Raw genomic sequence first — 20,766 nt, forward strand, 5'->3', positions numbered from 1 at the left:
CTTGGATGTTTCTTTTGTCTCTTGGAGGTTTGGGGATAGAGGTTCTCTAAGCTCTATTAATACATTTCACTTATAAATATTCATGCAGTGTTCCCAGTGCCTCCCTGACTGACTCAGTGAAGGCTCTCTACCCTGGTGAGAGAGTGGTGCCAGAGGAGATGCTAAATTCTAATAAGGCCCTGGGTCAGCCTCAGACAACCTAGAGTCATTTGAAAACACTAGACTTTCCAGTCAAGATAAAGGGTTATAAATGTCTGTGTGTCCAAGCTTATATTCCACACGAGAGGATTAACTTCCTCTCTCTGCAAAGTCTCCCGGTTGTTAAAAATAGTCACGGTTCTGTGTGTTTTGAGCTTCACATGGTGAGAAAAGAGATCTGCCTGACTGGAAGATGCTCTTTTTTATTTCCCTTTTTCTAAATCCACTGATTACTCGATAAGGCCTAATCCACCATGGAGTGCAAGTCAGCAAAATCTCTCTGATAGTGATCAGTTCATACATTCAGAAACAAAGTGTAGGCCCTGGGGACCCACAGGGTCATCGACTTGCTGGGTAGGAGTTCAGATCAGCTCCTGGAGAGTACATCCCACAGTGACAAAATGCTTACACTGTGGACATTTTTCTGACTGTCTAGGGACCAAAAACTAGATCCTTCTGTGTTAACTCTTCTGCCCACATCTAGGGATGTTCCTAGGAAGTGGATGAAGCCTGGTGTTGCATTTACTCTTTCTCCCTTATTAGGCTCTCACATTCCTGGAGCCTGAGTGAGTAATTTCTCCCACTAAATGCTTTCTAGGCCCAAGTGGATGAGCACACCGAACTTAAGTCCACACTTTGTCTACGGCTCTATTGACACATACACATTGCGTAGGGAAATAAAATATTTTTGCTAAAAGAAGCTTATATTGTCTCATGTTTTCATTTCAGAGATACTTTATTTTCATTTATGATTCAGCTTTAAATGGGTATTTAGCCCTAATATTTCAGCCCCCTGCTGCTGCTTTTTCTGTCAAGCTTATAGAAATTTATAAATGAATTACCAGGTGAACTTCTTATTTAAATGGAACTCAAATTAATTCATTGTGGAAATAAAATTTCTACTCTTTTACCCACCCACTCAACATAAACAGTTTATTTTCCTTATAGGGGATTTTCCCTAACAAGCAGAGCACAGCAGAAAACACATCAAACTGGGTGTCTTATGACCTAGATTCTAGCCATAGCTCTTCCACAAATGAATGAATCTGGACAAGTCATACATAAAAAATGGAGCTATGCCAGGTGCATTGGAAGATGAGCTTCTCAAACTTTACTGTGTGTATTAGTCTGGGTTTTCCGAGAAACAGAACCAATAAGAGGAGAGTATATAAAATTTGTAAATATAGTGTGTGTATATATATATATATAGATAGATAGATAGATAGATTTTTTTTTTTTTTTAAGAAATTCACTCATGTGATTACAGAGGCTTGGCGGGTTCAAAATCTACAGCATAAGCCAATAGATTGGACACCCAGGGAAGAGCTGCCGTTTGAGTCCAGAGGTGGTCTGATGTTATAATTCTCTCTTCCCAGGAGGGTAGGTCAGTCCGTTTTCTATTAAAGCCATCAACTGATTGGGTGGGACTCACTCATTTACTCATTATGCTGGGTAATCTGCTTTATTCAAATTTCATTGATTTAAATGTAATCTCATCTAAAAAAATTTCTCTGAAGAAACGTCTAGAACACTGCTTGATCGGAAACCATAGACTAGTCATGTTGACACAAAATTAGCATTCATGCCATAAGTATGAATCACCTGAAATGCTTGTCAAACATAGATTCCTGGACTCTGCCTTCAGATTTCTGATTCTAATTTGCTATCCTTTTGCCAAGGGATGCTGATGCTGCTCTTTTAGGGCTTACTTTTTGAGGAGTACTGTTTTAGGTTCTATGAGCATGGTCCAGCCTCTTCTACAGATGAAGAAACTGAAGCCTATAGTTATGAATAGGTTTGTCCCAAAGAGTTCATACCCAAATCTTCAAATCTTCATCCAGGGCTTTTTTCACATAATGTGCTGCCAACGTGTAGTACAAATGAACTTTCTTAGGATGAAATCTACTCTTGTAATTGAACCTTCTTCAAAACCAAATTGAACTAGTTGGATTTTTCGTAGAATTTGACAACCTGACTCTAAAATTCATGTGGAAGGGCAAAAAGTCAGTAAGAGTCAAGACAATTTTGAAAAAGAATAAGGAGGGAAGACCCATACTAACTTTTTTGCAGGTGTTTTATAAAACTATAGTCATTGAAACAGCATAGAATTGAAACAAATTAAGAACCCATTGTCTGGCCATAAATATTTGAGATATACATGACAGAGGTAGCATTATGAGAAAAAGATAAGCTATCCATAAATACTGCTTGAAAATGGCTATTTTTGTGAGAAAAAATACATTGCCTACCCATCCCATGCTTTAAAAAAAATTCCAGATATATCAGCATAGAAGCAACATTTAAAAACTTTGAATGAAAAATTTAAGATATTTTTTCTATCAGGGCAGAAAAATATTTCTTAAATGAGACATAAAAATGCACACCATAAAGTAATATAATAACAATAAGCCAATATTTATTTTGTTATTCTATTTGTATACAATATTTTGAGTACCTTATATATGCTAATTTGTGTAAACCTCATGAAAACCCTAGGTTACACTTCTGCCACTTACCACACAGGTTAAGGAAGTGAACAGTCTCTCCAGCCCTCAGTCTTTTATGAAGATCAAGGGCCATTATTATTATGATCTTCATAAAAGACCAAGGCCTGAAGAGACTGTTCACTTCCTTAACCTGTGTGGTAAGCGGCAGAGGTGTGAGATGATCCTAGATATTCAAGATCTATGCTAGAGTCACTGCTCTATACACTACCTCTTAAGAGTGGAAAATGGACTACATTCAAGTGAAAAGAATATATATTACATAAATTAATTGAAAATACAAACCAGTACTAGGAGGAAATATTTTTAATGCATATAACCTCAAAGGATTATAAAACATGCAAACACACACGTACACATACAGAGCACACTTACACAATCAGTATGGAAAAAGAAGCACTCTATTAGAAAATGGGCACAGATTATGAACAGGCACTTTACTGGAAAGGAAAAGCAAATGACCGTAATCATATGAAAATTTCATGCTAGATCAGATCAGTCACTCAGTCATGTCCGACTCTTTGCGACCCCATGAATCGCAGCATGCCAGGCCTCCCTGTCCATCACCAACTCCCGGAGTTCACTCAGACTCACGTCCATCGAGTCAGTGATGCCATCCAGCCATCTCATCCTCTGTCATCCCCTTCATGCTAGCCAACATATAAATCAGTATTATTCCTTCAGAGGGCAATTTGGCCATACTTACCACAGTAAAAGGTGCACCTTTCCTATAGGGCATTCTTTGTGTATACAAAGACAGCTTTGCAGAGTTGTTCTAGCAAAAAATTGGAGATAATAACTCAGTAAAAAAGTGGTTCAACAAATTACAGAATAATTACATTTTGGAATACAAAGTAAAATAGGCTAGATATATCTGCACAGATAAAGAACCTAATGGTGAGTGGACAAAAGATGTTGAAAATTGTCATATAGCATATGATATCATTTGAGTAAAGCCTAAACTTTCACAAAATAATGCCATCAAGTGTTTTCAATGCATAACATTACCATACGGATATAGATCAACTTTAGTCTAACAGTGTCATTTGGGGGATGGAAGATGGGGGAAGGGAGAAAGGTGAGGATGAAAGAGAAATCTAGTTATAGCTTACTTTTTTCAGTCTCAAGGAGACATGGATAAATATTAAGATGTGTTAAATATTGACTATTATTAATATGTGTTATATATTGTGTTAAACATTGACCTGAGCATTTTGTTATTTTCTCTTTATTCGAAATTGCCTATAATTACATGTTTTAAAAGAAATAAAAATGCATCCCTGAAGTCATTATTTTTAGGATACAATTGTGTTCTTTTTTTCTAAGAACTAAAATATACAAACTTTCTCCTTCTGTGTGTTTTTTCTCAAATATACTTTTCAACTTATTATAAAATCTCAGAGTTGGAAGAAAATTTAGAAGGTGTTTGTTCAAAGCTACCACTTAACACAGGCACCTCTGGATTCAAATTATTATTCCAAGTAAAAATAATTGGTAAAATTTTTCTTTATGCTTAATAATCTGGAAAATATAGCTTTGGTTAACTGGTTATTTTGTTCTAATGGAGTTGGATTCTATGGATAATGACTTTATAAAGTGAAACATAATAAATTGCAGTTAACATTAATACTATGCTGAGCACATAATTTTATCTCTAATGGTATAGAAGCCTGCAAAGAGTCTCAAGATCATCATTATAACCATCAATTACCAATATTTTGGTAATACAGATCAGATCAGATCAGATCAGTTGCTCAGTCGTGTCTGACTCTTTGCGACCCCATGAATCGCAGCACGCCAGGCCTCCCTGTCCATCACCAACTCCCAGAGTTCACTTAGACTCACGTCCATTGAGTCAGTGATGCCATCCAGCCATCTCATCCTCTGTCGTCCCCTTCTCCTCCTGCCCCCAATCCCTCCCAGCATCAGAGTCTTTTCCAATGAGTCAACTCTTCCCATGAGGTGGCCAAAGTACTGGAGTTTCAGCTTTAGCATCATTCCTTCCAAAGAAATCCCAGGGCTGATCTCCTTCAGAATGGACTGGCTCGATCTCCTTGCAGTCCAAGGGACTCTCAAGAGTTTTCTCCAACACCACAGTTCAAAAGCATCAATTGTTTGGCGCTCAGTCTTCTTCACAGTCCAACTCTCACATCCATACATGACCACAGGAAAAACCATAGCCTTGACTAGATGGACCTTTGTTGGCAAAGTAATGTCTCTGCTTTTGAATATGCTATCCAGGTTGGTCATAACTTTCCTTCCAAGGAGTAAGCGTCTTTTAATTTCATGGCTGCAGTCACCATCTGCAGTGATTTTGGAGCCCAGAAAAATAAAGTCTGACACTCTTTCCACTGTTTCCCCATCTGTTTCCCCATCTATTTCCCATGAAGTGATGGGACCAGATGCCATGATCTTCGTTTTCTGAATGTTGAGCTCTAAGCCAACTTTTTCACTCTCCACTTTCACTTTCATCAAGAGGCTTTTTAGTTCCTCTTCACTTTCGCCATAAGGGTGGTGTCATCTGCATATCTGAGGTTATTGATATTTCTCCCGGCAATCTTCATTCCAGCTTGTGTTTCTTCTAGTCCAGCGTTTCTCATGATGTACTCTGCATATAGGTTAAATAAACAGGGTGACGATATACAGCCTTTACGTACTCCTTTCCCTATTTGGAACCAGTCTGTTGTTCCATGTCCAGTTCTAACTACTGCTTCCTGACCTGCATACAAATTTCTCAAGAGGCAGATCAAGTAGTCTGGTATTCCCATCTCTTTCAGAATTTCCCACAGTTTATTGTGATCCACACAGTCAAAGGCTTTGGCATAGTCAATAAAGCAGAAATAGATGTTTTTCTGGAACTCTCTTGCTTTTTCCATGAGCCAGCAGATGTTGGCAATTTGATCTCTGGTTCCTCTGCCTTTTCTGAAACCAGCTTGAACATCAGGAAGTTCACGGTTCACATATTGCTGAAGCCTGCCTTGGAGAATTTTGAGCATTACTTTACTAGCGTGTGAGATGAGTGCAATTGTGCGGTAGTTTGAGCATTCTTTGGCATTGCCTTTCTTTGGGATTGGAATGAAAACTGATCTTTTCCAGTCCTGTGGCCACTGCTGAGTTTTCCAGATTTGCTGGCATATTGAGTGCAGCACTTTCACAGCATCATCTTTCAGGATTTGGAATAGCTCAACTGGAATTCTGTCACCTCCACTAGCTTTGTTTATAGTGATGCTTTCTAAGGCCCACTTGACTTCACATTCCAGGATGTCTGGCTCTAGGTCAGTGATCACACCATCATGATTATCTGGGTCGTGAAGATCTTTTTTGTACAGTTCTTCTGTGTATTCTTGCCATCTCTTCTTAATATCTTCTGCTTCTGTTAGGTCCATACCATTTCTGTCCTTTATCGAGCCCATCTTTGCATGAAATGTTCCTTTGATATCTCTGATTTTCTTGAAGAGATCCCTAGTCTTTCCCATTCTGTTGTTTGCCTCTATTTCTTTGCATTGATCGCTGAAGAAGACTTTCTTATCTCTTCTTGTTATTCTTTGGAACTCTGCATTCAGATGTTTATATCTTTTCTTTTCTCCTTTGCTTTTCACTTCTCTTCTTTTCACAGCTATTTGTAAGGCCTCCCCAGACAGCCATTTTGCTTTTGTGTATTTCTTTTCCATGGGGATGGTCTTGATCCCTGGTAATACAAGGAGGTGCCAATTTAAAGAGATCTGGACGGCATGATGTCATATAATATGAATTAAAGGACTACTTGGAGGGAAGGTAATTACCTTGTATGACGTGTTGTGGGAGGTGCCTTATATATACAATTTCATTTAAATCCTACAACAACCCCATAAGGTAGATATTGTTAGTCCCCCTTTTCAAATAAAAGCATTGAAGTTCAGAGAGATTTGAGGTAATATGCCCTACATCTTGTTAAGAAAAATTATCCTAAATGTGAAAATAAGGCAAAAAGAATCTTATATATCCTTTCAACATTATACTAGAGCTTTACCTAATTCGAGCCTACAGATTGTTAATTCTCTTACAGAATGTACCTTTGTTTGACTTACTACTTACTATTGATTAGTCCTAAACTCTGTGAAACTCTAGGTTAACTTGTAGATTTTTGTCTGATAACAATGCAAATGACTTTTGTCCAGTAGAGAATATAATTCCATGGAGACACATTTCTTCCTCCCCTCCTTCTATCCTTCCTTCCTTCCCATCTGTCTATCTATAGGTATGCATTCAATCTTTCCAATTTTTGAACCAGTATTATAATCCTAATGCTTCCCTCATTAATAAATTAAATGAATTTTGACATGTGCTCTTTGTATGTTTGCACAAGAGTCAAGTTTTTACCTTATACTGTCATACTTTGACAGTTTCACAGCTAAGGCCAAGGCTTTGGTTTCAGAGCATGTGTTCTTGCTCTCACAAACTCTTTTTGGATATATGTAGTGAATGTCAATGGCACCCCACTCCAGTACTCTTGCCTGGAAAATCCCATGGAAGGAGGAGCCTGGTAGGCTGCAGTCCATGGGGTGGCTAAGAGTAGGACCCGACTGAGCGATTTCACTTTCATTTTTCACTTTCATGCATTGGAGAAGGAAATGGCAACCCGGTCCAGTGTTCTTGCCTGGAGAATCCCAGGGACGGGGAGCCTGGTGGGCTGCCGTCTATGGGGTCGCACAGAGTCAGACACGACTGAAGTGACTTAGTAGTAGTAGTAGTGAACGTCATTACTGAACACTCGAACTTAATTAAGGTACTAGTCCTCTGATGTGGGGGCAGGGAAAAGGACACTGTGAGAAAAACAGTCTCAGTTTTCCTTCCTCTGGGAAGTGGAAACAATATGGAGGATACCCGTTTCTGGACGTGCATCTCCTAAGACATAGAGGTCTTGTCATTTAGATCCCTACGTTTGATACTTCCTCCTGCACAATAAATAGATAGACTGGCTTACTCAGAGTTTCATTCCATACTATGCATTTTATACATGTGTGTTATATGTATACATACACATGTAGGTATGTGTATGCATATTTGTACTATGTATTTTGCATTTCATAGTCTGAGTGATATAGAATATGTATCATAATGAGTAGAGTCCATGTTTCCATTTGTAATTTCTATCCCAATCTCTCCTCAACCAATTTCTAGCTCTAAAATGAATCTCTATAACCCAAGGTATTTTACAAAGACAGTTCTAGTCTATAAACTTTAAGGATATACATTCACACACATATAACATGAAACCCACTCATTCATGTTAGTGAGAATAAGGAATTAGTGAGAATATGGAATTGTGGACGATTTTTAAGAAACTGAAGTGGCATTATTCTCAAGTACCTATATGTTCTTATTTCAGTTATGAAACTCTACCCTGTAATTGTTCTTGGGGACTAATTAATGGGAAGATTAAAATGGTATGCAATCAACTTATCAACAAAAGGAAGAAATGGGCATTTCTTAAGTGATTGCGAAGTTTGTTCTCTTAAGCAAGTAAAACAACTCTTACTTTCTTTATAGCCTTTTCCAGGTTATCAATCAACATAGAATAACCTTTCTTGATAGGAGAAACCAAGAGAATTCTTTCAAATCTAAAGCAGGAATATGTGAGGTAAGGAGATTTCGATGCTTCTACATTTTTTCCCCATAGGTTACTTCACTAAGCAAGCTAATTGGGTTTAGTCCACATCCCTGGTAACAACATCTTGAAGCAAAATGTTGGAAAAGGTCTCCTGGCAAATGCAACTAGTGGCCACTGCCCTTTTGCCTGGAAACAGAGGCCTGCTATTGTACCAGGCAGAGCCCAGAGGACAACAGGCAGGCGGTCTGGCAGGGTTGCCTGCTGATGCTAATTGCCCTAGTCCAGCAGAGGAGAGAAATTGATGCCAAGTTCTTGCACAAGGTCAAATGTTTCTGGAGGAAGGGAGCCAGGGTTAAATTAGCAGTCAGAATGAGGTAGGAAGCTGGGTGGAGAAACGCAGGCTGGGAGAGGGGGCAGAAGTCTGGAAATTCAAACGGAGACAGCAGTAAAAAGTAATTACTAACACATTTTCCAACTTGGAAAGCCAGCCACATCCCACACCAGGGCCAGACTCGGAGCTCTTCTGTTCCAAGGAGGTTGGAACAGACTCAGGGGACAGGAAGGGACTGTGCAAGCCAGCTGCCTGTGGCTGACTTTGGAGCTGCACTCCCCAAAAAGGGAAATTCATCTTGAAAGAGAAAGCAAAGGACATTGCTCCTGAAATTCTCCATTCAGAGTAACATTTGCCATACATTTTATGTATCCATCCTTTTAGGACCTTTTAGGATAATTTAGCCAAAAATTATCAAACATCAAAACAAAGTAAAGGGAAACCTTTTAGGAAAATGTAAGCCTTTGTGAACCTAAAATATCTCCCTTCTCTGCTGTTCATCAGCTTCACTAGAGGAAAGAAACTGTGGGAGGCACAGATCTCAGGAGAAGAGGAGGAGGCAAAGGAGGAGGAAAAATAAGGGAAAGGGGAAACAATGGTCTCTGGTGTCAGGGAGAAATTCATGATTGGATTGATTGTTTTGGATTGACTGTTTTGACAGTTGATTTTTATTTTTATTTTCCCTCCAGCTTCAGAACCATGACAGACGATTGCTGAACATCAAATTGATGAGTGAATACTTCATCAGATCTGGTTGCCTTAACAACTAAAATAGCCAAAATGTTAAGACAGTCAAATAAGATTGATTATTTTTGATACAATCCGTGGGTGGCTGACCCAGAAAGCCTCAGCCTAATCACACATATAAACACAGGGGCTGTATCAACAGATGCAAAAGCAGCCAGAGGACAAGCGAGATGTCTGTCAATCACCTGGATGCCTCCTGTCTACTATGCACTGAATGGCATGTAGAGAAAACACCAGAAAGAGGCTCTGGATTGCTCCTGGGTGCTAGATGTCACAGGAGGTAGTCAGCCTTAAAAGCTGAGAATTTTGATCCTTTCAATTTCCAGCAAAAGGGCAGAGCCTGGCTTGTAATGGAGAAGCAGATTTCCTCCAAATTGTTGTCTAGAGGTGCTGAATCATGCATGAACGTCAACAGATGACGCCAACCATGGCATCATTTCATAGGGGCTTTATCTGGTGTGAACTAAGCTCATTCTGCTTTATGAATTTTCTTTAAACATCCACAGATAATTGTGCTGTGTCATAGACCAAAAGGGAAATTAAATCTCTCTCATAGTGGATTTGGTATTTGCAGGCTTTCCTGAAGACAAGGAAAAGGAAATTCATTTTGGATTTTTAAAAAACTCTTAAGTTAGAAAAAAAAATCACCATCTCAGGTGCCCATTTGAATTCAACCCACCGTGTGCAGAGGGCTAGCTGGATGCCTTAGCATAATTGTTCAGGTACAAAGGTTCCTGAAGCTTTACTTTGTTTATTTGTTTGATTAGGTTTTTCTTTTCATTTTGAGCTCTAGAAAATTATTAGTTGATAGCTCGATGGCAAGGCAGTCTGTTTTGAGAAAAGAGGAATTGATTAAGAAGTGAGAGACAGTGAGAGACTGAAATGACTGAAAAAGAAAAAGCCTACAAAACATTTACAGTGTAATTTTTCAATACAGATTTAAGTACATACAACATGCAGTTAGAAACAGATGCCTTTCAAGACTTTATTATTGATCTAAGAATAATTTGAGTTTCCCCCTTTTTAAACAGAATCCAAGAAAATATAATGCTATAATCTATATATTAGTTAGCATGGCATGATTTGAACATCTAATTGCTTGACATTTGAGTCAGTCTCAATGCTTAGAGGACCTAACAAAGCTAGCATGTAGCTGGATGTCAGGGAAGAGCAGTCACAATAATCGTTCATGGAAACAAAACATTAATCAGCAAATACCAGTTTGCTAGATTAATTAGCAAGGATGTGAACTTGATACGCATGCATGCATGCTAAGTTGCTTCAGTCACGTCCAACTTTTTGTGACCCTATGGACTATAGTCTGCCAGGTTCATCTGTCCATGGGATTCTCCAGGCAAGAATACTGGAGTGGGTTGCTATGCCCTCCTCCAAGGGATCTTCCCGAGGCGGGAATTGAATGTCTCTTACACTGGCAGGCAGGTTCTTTACCACTAGCACCATCTGAGAAACCCTAACTTGATATATTGGTATTTAGAAAGTGAATATACGGGTACTCTGTATGTTTAAAACATAATATCACATCTTCTTAGATAACTTAATATTTTACAATACTTTTGACTTTTCCTGTTTTAATTGATCCACACCACGGTTCTTTGGAGGTCGACATCTACACTGGACTCTACTGGTGAAGATATAGCTGTGCCAATCATGGCTGCCTTTTCCTTCCAATGTCAGTTGCTAAGAGCTGAGCCTTTCCTCATACAAGTGGTCAATCAGTGAACAAGAACATGATGTTACCCAAACAGAGACAATCCACTTTGACCCCTGAAAATTTCCTGGGAATTTGAACTGGGAAATTCCTAAAGAATATGACAGTGGTGAGAACTGATGTAGAAATGCCCTGATGTGGGAAGAAGCTGGAGAGGCCATGGTACTAACTGAGGTTCTAAGAGAGCAAAATCAATTCATTATCAGAAGTGAAAGGGAAAGAAAAGACACAGAGACAGTAGAAGGTGAGCAGGGAATAGGAGGGGGAAACTGAAAGGTAGAGAAGAGCCAAATGAGATAAATGAAAGAAGCATGACCTCCTGCTGCTGAGGTCACCTGCTGCTGAATCTTCACCTCCTGTTCCAGGGCAGCTGCTTTTGCTACTCTTGGTTTGTTTTCCCAGAAACCTTTACTAGCATGAGTGAGTCTTTGTTCCTTGCATCCAAAGGAATTTGACTGAAAAGCATTGTTATCTTCCATGATGCTATTGAGCACGCTAAAGCACAAAGAGAAAGCAAAAGTCCTTTCCTGAGAAGATGGATTGTATTACAGCTCACAGACCTGCAAGTAGGAAGTGGTTGAGTCAAAATCCTGCCCAGACTTTTCTAAAATCGGTGCTGAAGTCAGTTTATCACACTTTAGCATTTAAAAAACATACTCCCAAATCCTTTGACACTCCTTCCGTAAAGAGGTGGTGTCTGTCCCCTGCTATTGAAGCTGAGTGGGAACTTCTGACAGTTCCAACCAAAGAAGAGTAGCAGAAGTAATGCTGCATGATTTTTGAGACTGGTTTAGGAAAGACTGTACAACTTCTATTTAGTTTTCTGAAAATGCTCTTGGAACCCATCTGCCATGCTATGAGGAAATCCAAGCTGGTCAACATGGAGGGAGTCTCTGGAAAGATCCTGAGATGAGAGAGAGAGAAATAGGCATTGTCAACTTCAAGCTGTTTCAGATTTGCTCTGTCTCACTGCTTTTTAACAACCCTCCCTTCCACTCCCCTGCCCCCAGCTATTCTATAATAATTTCAACCACTGTTTGACTGCAGCACATGAGACACCCAAATGAGACCCACCCAGCTGAGCACTTTCTGGATTCCTGCCCCACAAAACTATGAATAAAATAATTACTGTTTGTATAAATAAATTCCCTGGTAACTCAGACAGTAAAGCATTGCCTGCAAGGTGGGAGACCTGGGTTCAGTCCCTGGGTTGGGAAGGTCCCCTGGGGAAGGGAGTGGCAACCCACTCCATATTCTTGCCTGGAGAATCCCATGGACTGAGGAGCCTGGTGGGCTACAGTCCATGGGATCGCAGAGTCAGACACAACTTAGCGGCTGAACACACAACAGCTTATAAATAATTAAGTTTTGAACATAACAATGAACATTTGGTTACAGCATTATTGCCAAATGTGTAAGAGGCTACATCCAGAACCTGAGAGACCTACCAGCCATCATACTTCCTCCGTAGTGGAAGGGGCAACTTATGATTCTTTGTTCTTTACCTTGAAGGGGGTGTCCTGGCAGGCCCCAAACCACTGGACTCCGGAAAACTTCATTGATATGTAGGTCCTTGAATCTCCATTAGAGATATTTCCCACTTTCTGGAGTTCATGTCTTTTACCAAAGCCTCCAAAAATTCTTGGCATTTCTTGCTTATCTGACCTGATTAACATGATGCCATCAGTCAAGTAAAGGAATGTGTGGCTCTCTGGAATGCCCAGTCATGTCACTGTATTATCAGAGGGAGAGAGTTAACATGGCCATGGGGCAAGATCATAAGTCTGTACTGTTATTTATCCCACCGAGATCCAGGACTGCATACAGTGTGTTATATACCATGTTAATCTGCTCCAGGAAAGAAACCACTTTTGGTACCACAACTACAATTAGGACCACTACTTGACTGTGTTTGTAGTAAACCACTATCATACCACAGGGTCCATCTGGCTTCTGTAGGTGCCACATTGGCGAATTAAATGTGGGTAGGGCAGAAACTGCCGACTCTGCCAATCTTTTAGGTCCTCCAGCCTGACAGTAGTCTATTTCCCAAGGACGCAATGTTGGTTTCAATTTAATACCTTGTCCATGGTAGGAGGGACAGTATCAGAGGTTTCCACTTGGCCTTTCTCATTATGAGAATTCTTAACTCACAGGCCAAGGAACCAATTTAGAGATTCTGTCAACTTCATAATCCAAATACACAGTCAGAGACTGGAGAAATAACCACTGATTGGGTCCATACACTTAGCTGACCATGATGAGCCAGGTACTTATCTCAACACACAGTTTTTGAACATTTGAGTAGTCTCCTTTCCCCAGTACATGGTTCCTCAAGTAGGTGACTGTAGATCCCTCCAGAGGACAAGGAGAATCATTATGATAGCATTTGCTGTGATCTTGCATTGTCCTTCACTCACGAAAACCAGCCTTGATTTCAGTCAGTGGTTTTGGGGTTAAAAACTGAATCAGGTCCAGAAACTTAGCAAGGGATTGTATCATTTTATTGTAGCAGTAGTTCTGAACCTTTGTTTCCTTTTGTTACACAGATTGAGAAATAACTTTGTTGCCTGCTCAGTCTTGACCCTGGAGATGCTGTGTTCCATTAACTACCATCATGGCACTACATGAGTCATGCCACTCCCCGCCTGCCAACCTTGCCACTCTTTACAATAATTGAGCTCACTTTGCTTTTGACAGTTAAGCGCTACCACCTGGACTCTATTTTTTTCAGAAGTCTACCAGCACTGTGCTATTCGAGAGTCAGTTTTGCAACAGCATCCTCCAAAATCAGTCCTATTCTACAGAGGTCAACCACCGCCGAGACTCTTAACAATGCTGGCGTCCCCTGCACACCCCATGTTCCTTGGTAAATGGAATGTCCTCTGAACTCTCTCACGGATCATAATAAGTCAACAGGGTTTTTGACACTGCATAATGTAGCCACTTCAATATGCCCAATTTCCCAGCCTTTCAATTCTTTCCTTCGTCATTTCCCCCAATAATTTTGGCATGCCTCCCAAGATTCTTGCCATCATCTTTAATCCTGCATCAAGGGTTAGTGCTCCGATATCTATAAACTGTCCTTTATCCAACTTTATATTCCATTTCCTTTCAGCGAGCATGTCCAAGAATCCAGTCCGTTTTCATTCTGCTGGCTCTTGACAATAAATGTTGGTTATGTCTTTCAGTTCCTTCGGAGTATAATCCCTTTTCTTGCTTTTCAATTGCTTCACTTCCCCTGCTGGGTTGTGGTGTGTCTAGACTCTAAATTATTGTTCTGGTGATTACAAGGGGAGGTGGGGTAGATTATAGGGATGGGTACACACTGCTTTGCAAGGTAGAACCCTCTGTCTCATCTTCAGGTAAGGAGGAAGAACTATCCTTAACAAGATGGGATGGGCCTTTTTCCTTGGCCCAGAGTCTAGTAGAATATGAAGATTTAGATTCTTCATCTTAACTCTCAGGGTCCCACTCCTTCCCAAACAGGGCCACGAACTTCGTGTAGGTGAACTATAAGTGAAGCATCAACCTCCGTTTCTCATGACATACTCTGCATATAAGTTAAATAACTTGCTTTGAGTTATTTAATTTTAATAACTCCAACTCATGAGCATGGAGTTCTGCCATGGATTCTATACTTAAATCCTGGCCCCAATCCTCTGATTTTTTTGCCTTCATGCTGCAGGAGATGAGCATCCCTTTAACTACTGCTAAAGAGGCCCCCACCTGGCTTTCATAGTTTGCATATATTGATGGTTAACTGCCTTCATTGCCATTCTCTAATGCATGGATCACTATGAACAAAGCTAGTGGAAGTGATGGAATTCCAGTTGAGCTATTTCAAATCCTCAAAGATGGTGCTGTGAAAGTGCTGCACTCAATATGCCAGCAAATTTGGACAACTCAACAGGGGCCACAGGACTGGGAAAGGTCAGTTTTCATTCCAATCCCAAAGAAAGGCAATGCCAAAGAATGCTCAAACTACTGCACGATTGCACTCATCTCACAAGCTAGCAAAGTAATGCTCAAAATTCTCCAAGCCAGGCTTCAACAGTATGTGAACCATGAACTTCCAGATGTTCAAGCTGGATTTAGAAATGGCAGAGGAACCAGAGATCAAATTGCCAACATCTGCTGGATCATCGAAAAAGCAAGAGAGTTCCAGCAAAACATCTACTTCTGCTTTATTGACTATGCCAAAGCCTTTGACTGTGTGGATCAAAACAAACTGTGGAACATTTTTAAAGAGATGGGAATACCAGACCTCCTGAACTGCCTCCTGAGAAATCTGTATACAGGTCAAGAAGCAAACTGGACATGTAACAACAGACTGCTGCTAAACTGGAAAGGAGTACGTCAAGGCTGTATATTGTCACCCTGCTTATTTAACTTGTATGCAGAGTACGTCATGAGAAATGCTGGGCTGGATGAAGCACAAGCTGGAATCAAGATTGCCGGGAGAAATATCAATAACCTCAGATATGCAGATGATACCACCCTTATGGCAGAAAGTGAAGAAGAACTAAAGAGCCTCTTGATGAAAGTGAAAGAGGAGAGTGAAAACAGTTGGCTTAAAGTTCAACATTCAGAAAACTAAGATCATGGCATCCTGTCCCACCACTTACTGACAAATAGATGGAGAAACAGTGGAAACAGTGACACACTTTGTTTTGGGGGGCTCCAAAACCGCTGCAGATGGTGAGTGCAGCCAAGAAATTAAAAGACTTTTGCTCCTTGGAAGAAAAGTTATGACCAATGCAGTTCAGTTCAGTTCAGTTGCTCAGTCATGTCCGACTCTTTGTGACCCCATGGATTGCAGCACACCAGGCCTCCCTGTCCATCACCAACTCCCAGCTTTCACTCAAACTCATGTCCATAGAGTTGGTGATGCCATCCAGCCATCTCATCCTCTGTCCTCCCCTTCTCCTCCTGCCCCCAATCCCTCCCAGCATCAGAGTCTTTTCCAATGAGTCAACTCCTCACATGAGGTGGACAAAGTACTGGAGTTTCAGCTTTAGCATCATTCCTTCCAAAGAACACCTAGGGCTGATCTCCTTTAGAATGGACTGGATGGATCTCCTTGCAGTCCAAGGGACTCTCAAGAGTCTTCTCCAACACCACAGTTCAAAAGCATCAATTCTTCAGTGCTCAGCTTTCTTCACAGTCCAACTCTCACATCCATACATGACTGCTGGAAAAACCATAGCCTTGACTAGATGGACCTTCGTTGGCAAAGTCTGCTTTGAATATGCTATCTGCTTTCAAATATGCTGTCTAGGTTGGTCATACCTTTTCTTCCAAGGAGTAAGTGTCTTTCAATTTCATGGCTGCAGTCACTATCTGCAGTGATTTTGGAGCCCCAAAAATAAAATCTGACACTGTTTCCACTGTTTCCCCATCTATTTCCCATGAAGTGGTGGGACAGGATGCCATGATCTTAGTTTTCTGAATGTTTAGCTTTAAGCCAACTTTTTCACTCTCCTCTTTCACTTTCATCAAGAGGCTTTTTAGTTTCTCTTCACTTTCTGCCATAAGGGTGGTGTCATCTGCATATCTGAAGTTATTGATATTTCTCCCGGCAATCTTAATTCCAGCTTGTGCTTCTTCCAGCCCAGCGTTTCTCATGATGTACTCTCCATATAAGTTAAATAAGCATGGTGACAATATACAGTCTTGACGTACTCCTTTCCCTATTTGGAACCAGTCTATTGTTCCATGTCCAGTTCTAACTGTTGCTTCCTGACCTGCATATAGGTTTCTCAAGAGGCAGATCAGGTGGTCTGGTATTCCCATCTCTTTCAGAATTTTCCACAGTTTATTGTGATCCACACAGTCAAAGGCTTTGGCATAGTCAATAAAGCAGAAATAGATGTTTTTCTGGAACTCTCTTGCATATTAAAAAGCAGAGACATTACTTGGCAAGAAATTTCCATCTAGTCAAAGCTATGGTTTTTCCAGCAGTCATGTATGGATGTGAGAGTTGGACTATAAAGAAAGCTGAGTGCTGAAGAATTGATGCTTTTGAACTGTGGTGTTGGAGAAGACTCTTGAGAGTCCCTTGGACTGCAAGGAGATCCAACCAGTCCATTCTAAAGGAGATCAGCCCTGGGTGTTCTTTGGAAGGAATGATGCTAAAGCTGAAACTCCAGTACTTTGTCCACCTCATGTGAGGAGTTGACTCATTGGAAAAGACTCTGATGCTGGGAGGGATTGGGGGCAGGAGGAGAAGGGGAGGACAGAGGATGAGATGGCTGGATGGCATCACCAACTCGATGGACATGAGTTTGAGTGAAAGCCGGGAATTGGTGATGGACAGGGAGGCCTGGTGTGCTGCAGTCCATGGGATCGCCAAGAGTTGGACACAACTGAGCAACTAACTGAACTGAACTGAACTGAGGAGGGGGTCATTGGAATCTCCAAGCATGAGCATGGGTGACAACCTGGACTTTTGACTGGCCTCTGAAGTAGGGGGAGCAGGTGCAGTCTTATAGGACAACACAACTTGTGAGCTCTGATGCTATCTCCAGGTCGGTGGTGTCAGAACCTAGCTGTTTGGTGGCGCAGAACCAAAGCAACAATATTTGGACTTTTAACATCACTTGGCATCATTTGGTCTATAGTGAAAAAATAACGGCCAGGGAAAATCTGCTGCCCTAGGAACCAGAATATATAGAATCTTATATTATAAACTCTTATATAAATATAGAGTCTAGTTCTGGCTTTGCCATTTCTTAACTAAATTATTTTGGGAAAAATCACTTAGCCTCTTTGCATTTCAATTTTTTAATCTGTAAAGTGAGTGTAATATGATCAGTTTGTGTTATACTCATTTTATAGGTAGCTGTAAGAACCAGAGGGGCAATGTTTACAAATATAAAGTATTATCACTATTTTAGTTAAAACGGGGAATTTCTTTAAGGATTGTATTAAAAGCTCTAAACTGACTTTATTTTTGTACTTCACTAACTTTGCATTACTAATGGCAAATTTTTCCAAATTATACTTACTATTTTACCTGAAAATGGTTGTTTTTGCCTCTCGATTGCATTCTAAAGATAAACACAATAGAAGCTTTGCCAGGTGTGGCATACTGGCCATCAGTCTAAGATGTTTAGAAACCTTCCCTTAATGATACAGAAAGGACAACTTTCAAACAAACCATTTAATAAGTGGCTGATAAAGTGAAAAATCCCCTTTCCACAAAAGCAACGAGAAGCAAAACCACAGTAATGTTCACCGCATCTCCCAGGACTGCAATCCTTAGGAAGAGAGAAGAGGAAGAGGGGGATGTTAATAATGCTTTATGTTCATACAGATTTCCCCCTCCATTGGTTTCCAAGCATTTGGCAAACTTTAATTGACTAATCCTCACATATCCCTCCAAGGTTAAGTAGGCAGCAGGTATTATCCTCGATTTTCAAATAGAGGAATAAAGGTACAAAGAGCTTAAATGCCTCCCTAAAGTCAGAAACAGAGGGCCCTGACTCCCATTCCACAGTCCAAACTCCCAGAACTCATTCTGCAGAGTCATTTTGGTCTTTTGATGATCTTTCTGAAGCACAATCCTCAACAATTCATTTTCCCAAAGACAAAAGATATGGTATTTTTGTTTCTCTATAGCATTTGCTTTGGCTTGAAGGCAAAGATACATATTTTCAGGCATGACAAACTTTTCTAGAGTTAAGCAAAGCTCAATGTGGGCAGAAAAGAAGCCTTTTGTGTGTGTGTGTTTAATTTCCAAGTAAGACATTGATGTTCTTTTCTGGGGCTGAACACTCTTCGAATCCAACAGTGAGGCAGAGCTTGCGAACAAAACCCTTCCTATTCATTTCCAACTGTAGTATCTTTGCTAAACATTCTTCGGAAAATTCCCAGCTTTGTTGAACAGATTACCAAGGCTTCTCTTCAAGCTATCCAGCTGACCCCCATTCATCTAGTATCCTCAACGTTGCCAGGAGAAACAGACTGTCCTCACCAGATTAAAGCTTGCTGTGGGATATAAGACAATTTTGCATAAAAAACTACTTGACGAGAATTGGAAAAACCTTTAGGTATATAAGCAGGCAGAAAATCTGAGCCAGTAAGATTAGAATTATTTCACCTTAAAGAGACTCACAAAAACATTGACCATTTGGAGCCCAGACCTGACGTGGACAAAATGAAATTTTCATCCAGATTCCATTCAGCGCTGAGACATATTCAGGGCCTCCTGCCAGAGGCGTCATTAGAGTACTGAGGCTCTTTGGTTCAAGGCCCATGGTGCTAGTACACACCCTCAAGGAAATAAAAGCCAGAGTTTTCCAGTTGGAAGTGCAGAGGAAGAAAGGAGGGGATTTCTTGGGGAAGGAAGAGAGGAAAAAAGTTAGATTATCAATGAACTTGAAATCAAATCATGCCCAGTTTCTTGTGCGGGTATAAATGCATTCTGTTAAAAGATAAACTGAGGTATATTAAACATTTTAAGAGTTTATTTGAGCATTTAGCCTTTGTAATAGGACAGTGCCAAACCTAAAGAGGTCAGGGGGAAAGACTTATATAGGGAAAGTGAGGAAGCAAATAAAGGAAATGATTGATTGGCTGCACCTTATTTTATTTGTTTATTTAAAAAATTTTAGCCAATCAGAGGGGCATGTGGGGATCTTAGTTCCCCAACCAGGGATCAAACCTGTGCCCCTTCAGTGGACAGGCAGAGTCTTAACCAGTGAACCGCAAGAAAGTCCTGACTGGTTGTAGCCTAAAGCTGACTTGCTTCTTTGTGACCAATTATCCTTTGAGTTTTGATTTGGTAACCCAAGACATTTCCATGCTTAGAACTGGGTTTGCTTACATGGGTGGGGACATCAGAGCCCCCACAGTCTAAGGGCCTCCTTGTTAACAGCAGGGAGTTAAGAGCTTCCTGGACTTGGCCCCAAGCTCTGCTATTCACTACATCTGTGACTTGGGCAAGGTTTGGGGTATTTATGGACGCGTTTCCTCATGTCAGACAAAGGAACCAGGGGATTGTTAGGGTTATTTCCAATGGTCTCTGAATGACTAGTAGCTAAACAGCCAACCAGTCCTCCCCTTCTCTCACACTTCTTCCCTCCTGGTCAGCTCTAGGCCTGAGATAAGACTAGGAATCATTCTAGCTGAGTTGCATTTTAAGGTCCCTTCTTCTTGCCTGCATTGCCCGGTGGCTCAGACGGTAAAAGCATCTGTTTGCAATGCGGAAGACCCAGATTCGATCCTTGGGTCGGGAAGATCCCTTGGAGAAGGAAATGGCAACCCACTACAGTACTCTTGCCTGGAAAATTCCATGGATAGAGGAACCTCATAGGCTACAGTCCATGGGGTCGCAAAGAGTCAGACACAACTGAGCGACTTCACTTTCACTTTTCACTTTCCTCTTGCTGGAGTTGCCTGGAGCTGTCAAGATCCATGTCTGAGGAACACAGGGGAAGAACCACCGTGGGAGGGGAAGAACTTCCCAGCTGGCTGCTCACCCTCTCCAGCAGGCCCTTCACACACACACCTCTTTTGCCCTTCATCCCTGAGAGGAAAATGTCTCTCAGATCACTTTACAGATCGGGAAACCTATGGCAGAAGAGATGAAAGGACTTGTAGACATCACACAGTCATAAGAATAGAGTGAGGCCTGGCTGTGCAATTTGCAGGGCTGAGTGCA

General features: G+C 40.8%; 1 long non-coding RNA gene across 1 annotated transcript in view; it reads left to right on the forward strand.

Annotated features, from left to right (window-relative positions):
- The window catches only part of LOC133229574 (uncharacterized), a 49,900-nt gene extending 31,774 nt beyond the window's left edge, over positions 1 to 18,126 (forward strand). The window contains exons 3-4 of the long non-coding RNA XR_009730577.1: positions 8,232 to 8,322; positions 9,313 to 18,126. This is a non-coding gene — a long non-coding RNA (uncharacterized LOC133229574). The remainder of the gene's footprint in view (positions 1 to 8,231; positions 8,323 to 9,312) is intronic.
- The last annotated feature ends 2,640 nt before the right edge of the window (positions 18,127 to 20,766 follow it).

This window comes from Bos javanicus, chromosome 1 (genome assembly GCF_032452875.1).
Source record: "Bos javanicus breed banteng chromosome 1, ARS-OSU_banteng_1.0, whole genome shotgun sequence".
Taxonomy (NCBI): Eukaryota; Metazoa; Chordata; class Mammalia; order Artiodactyla; family Bovidae; genus Bos; species Bos javanicus.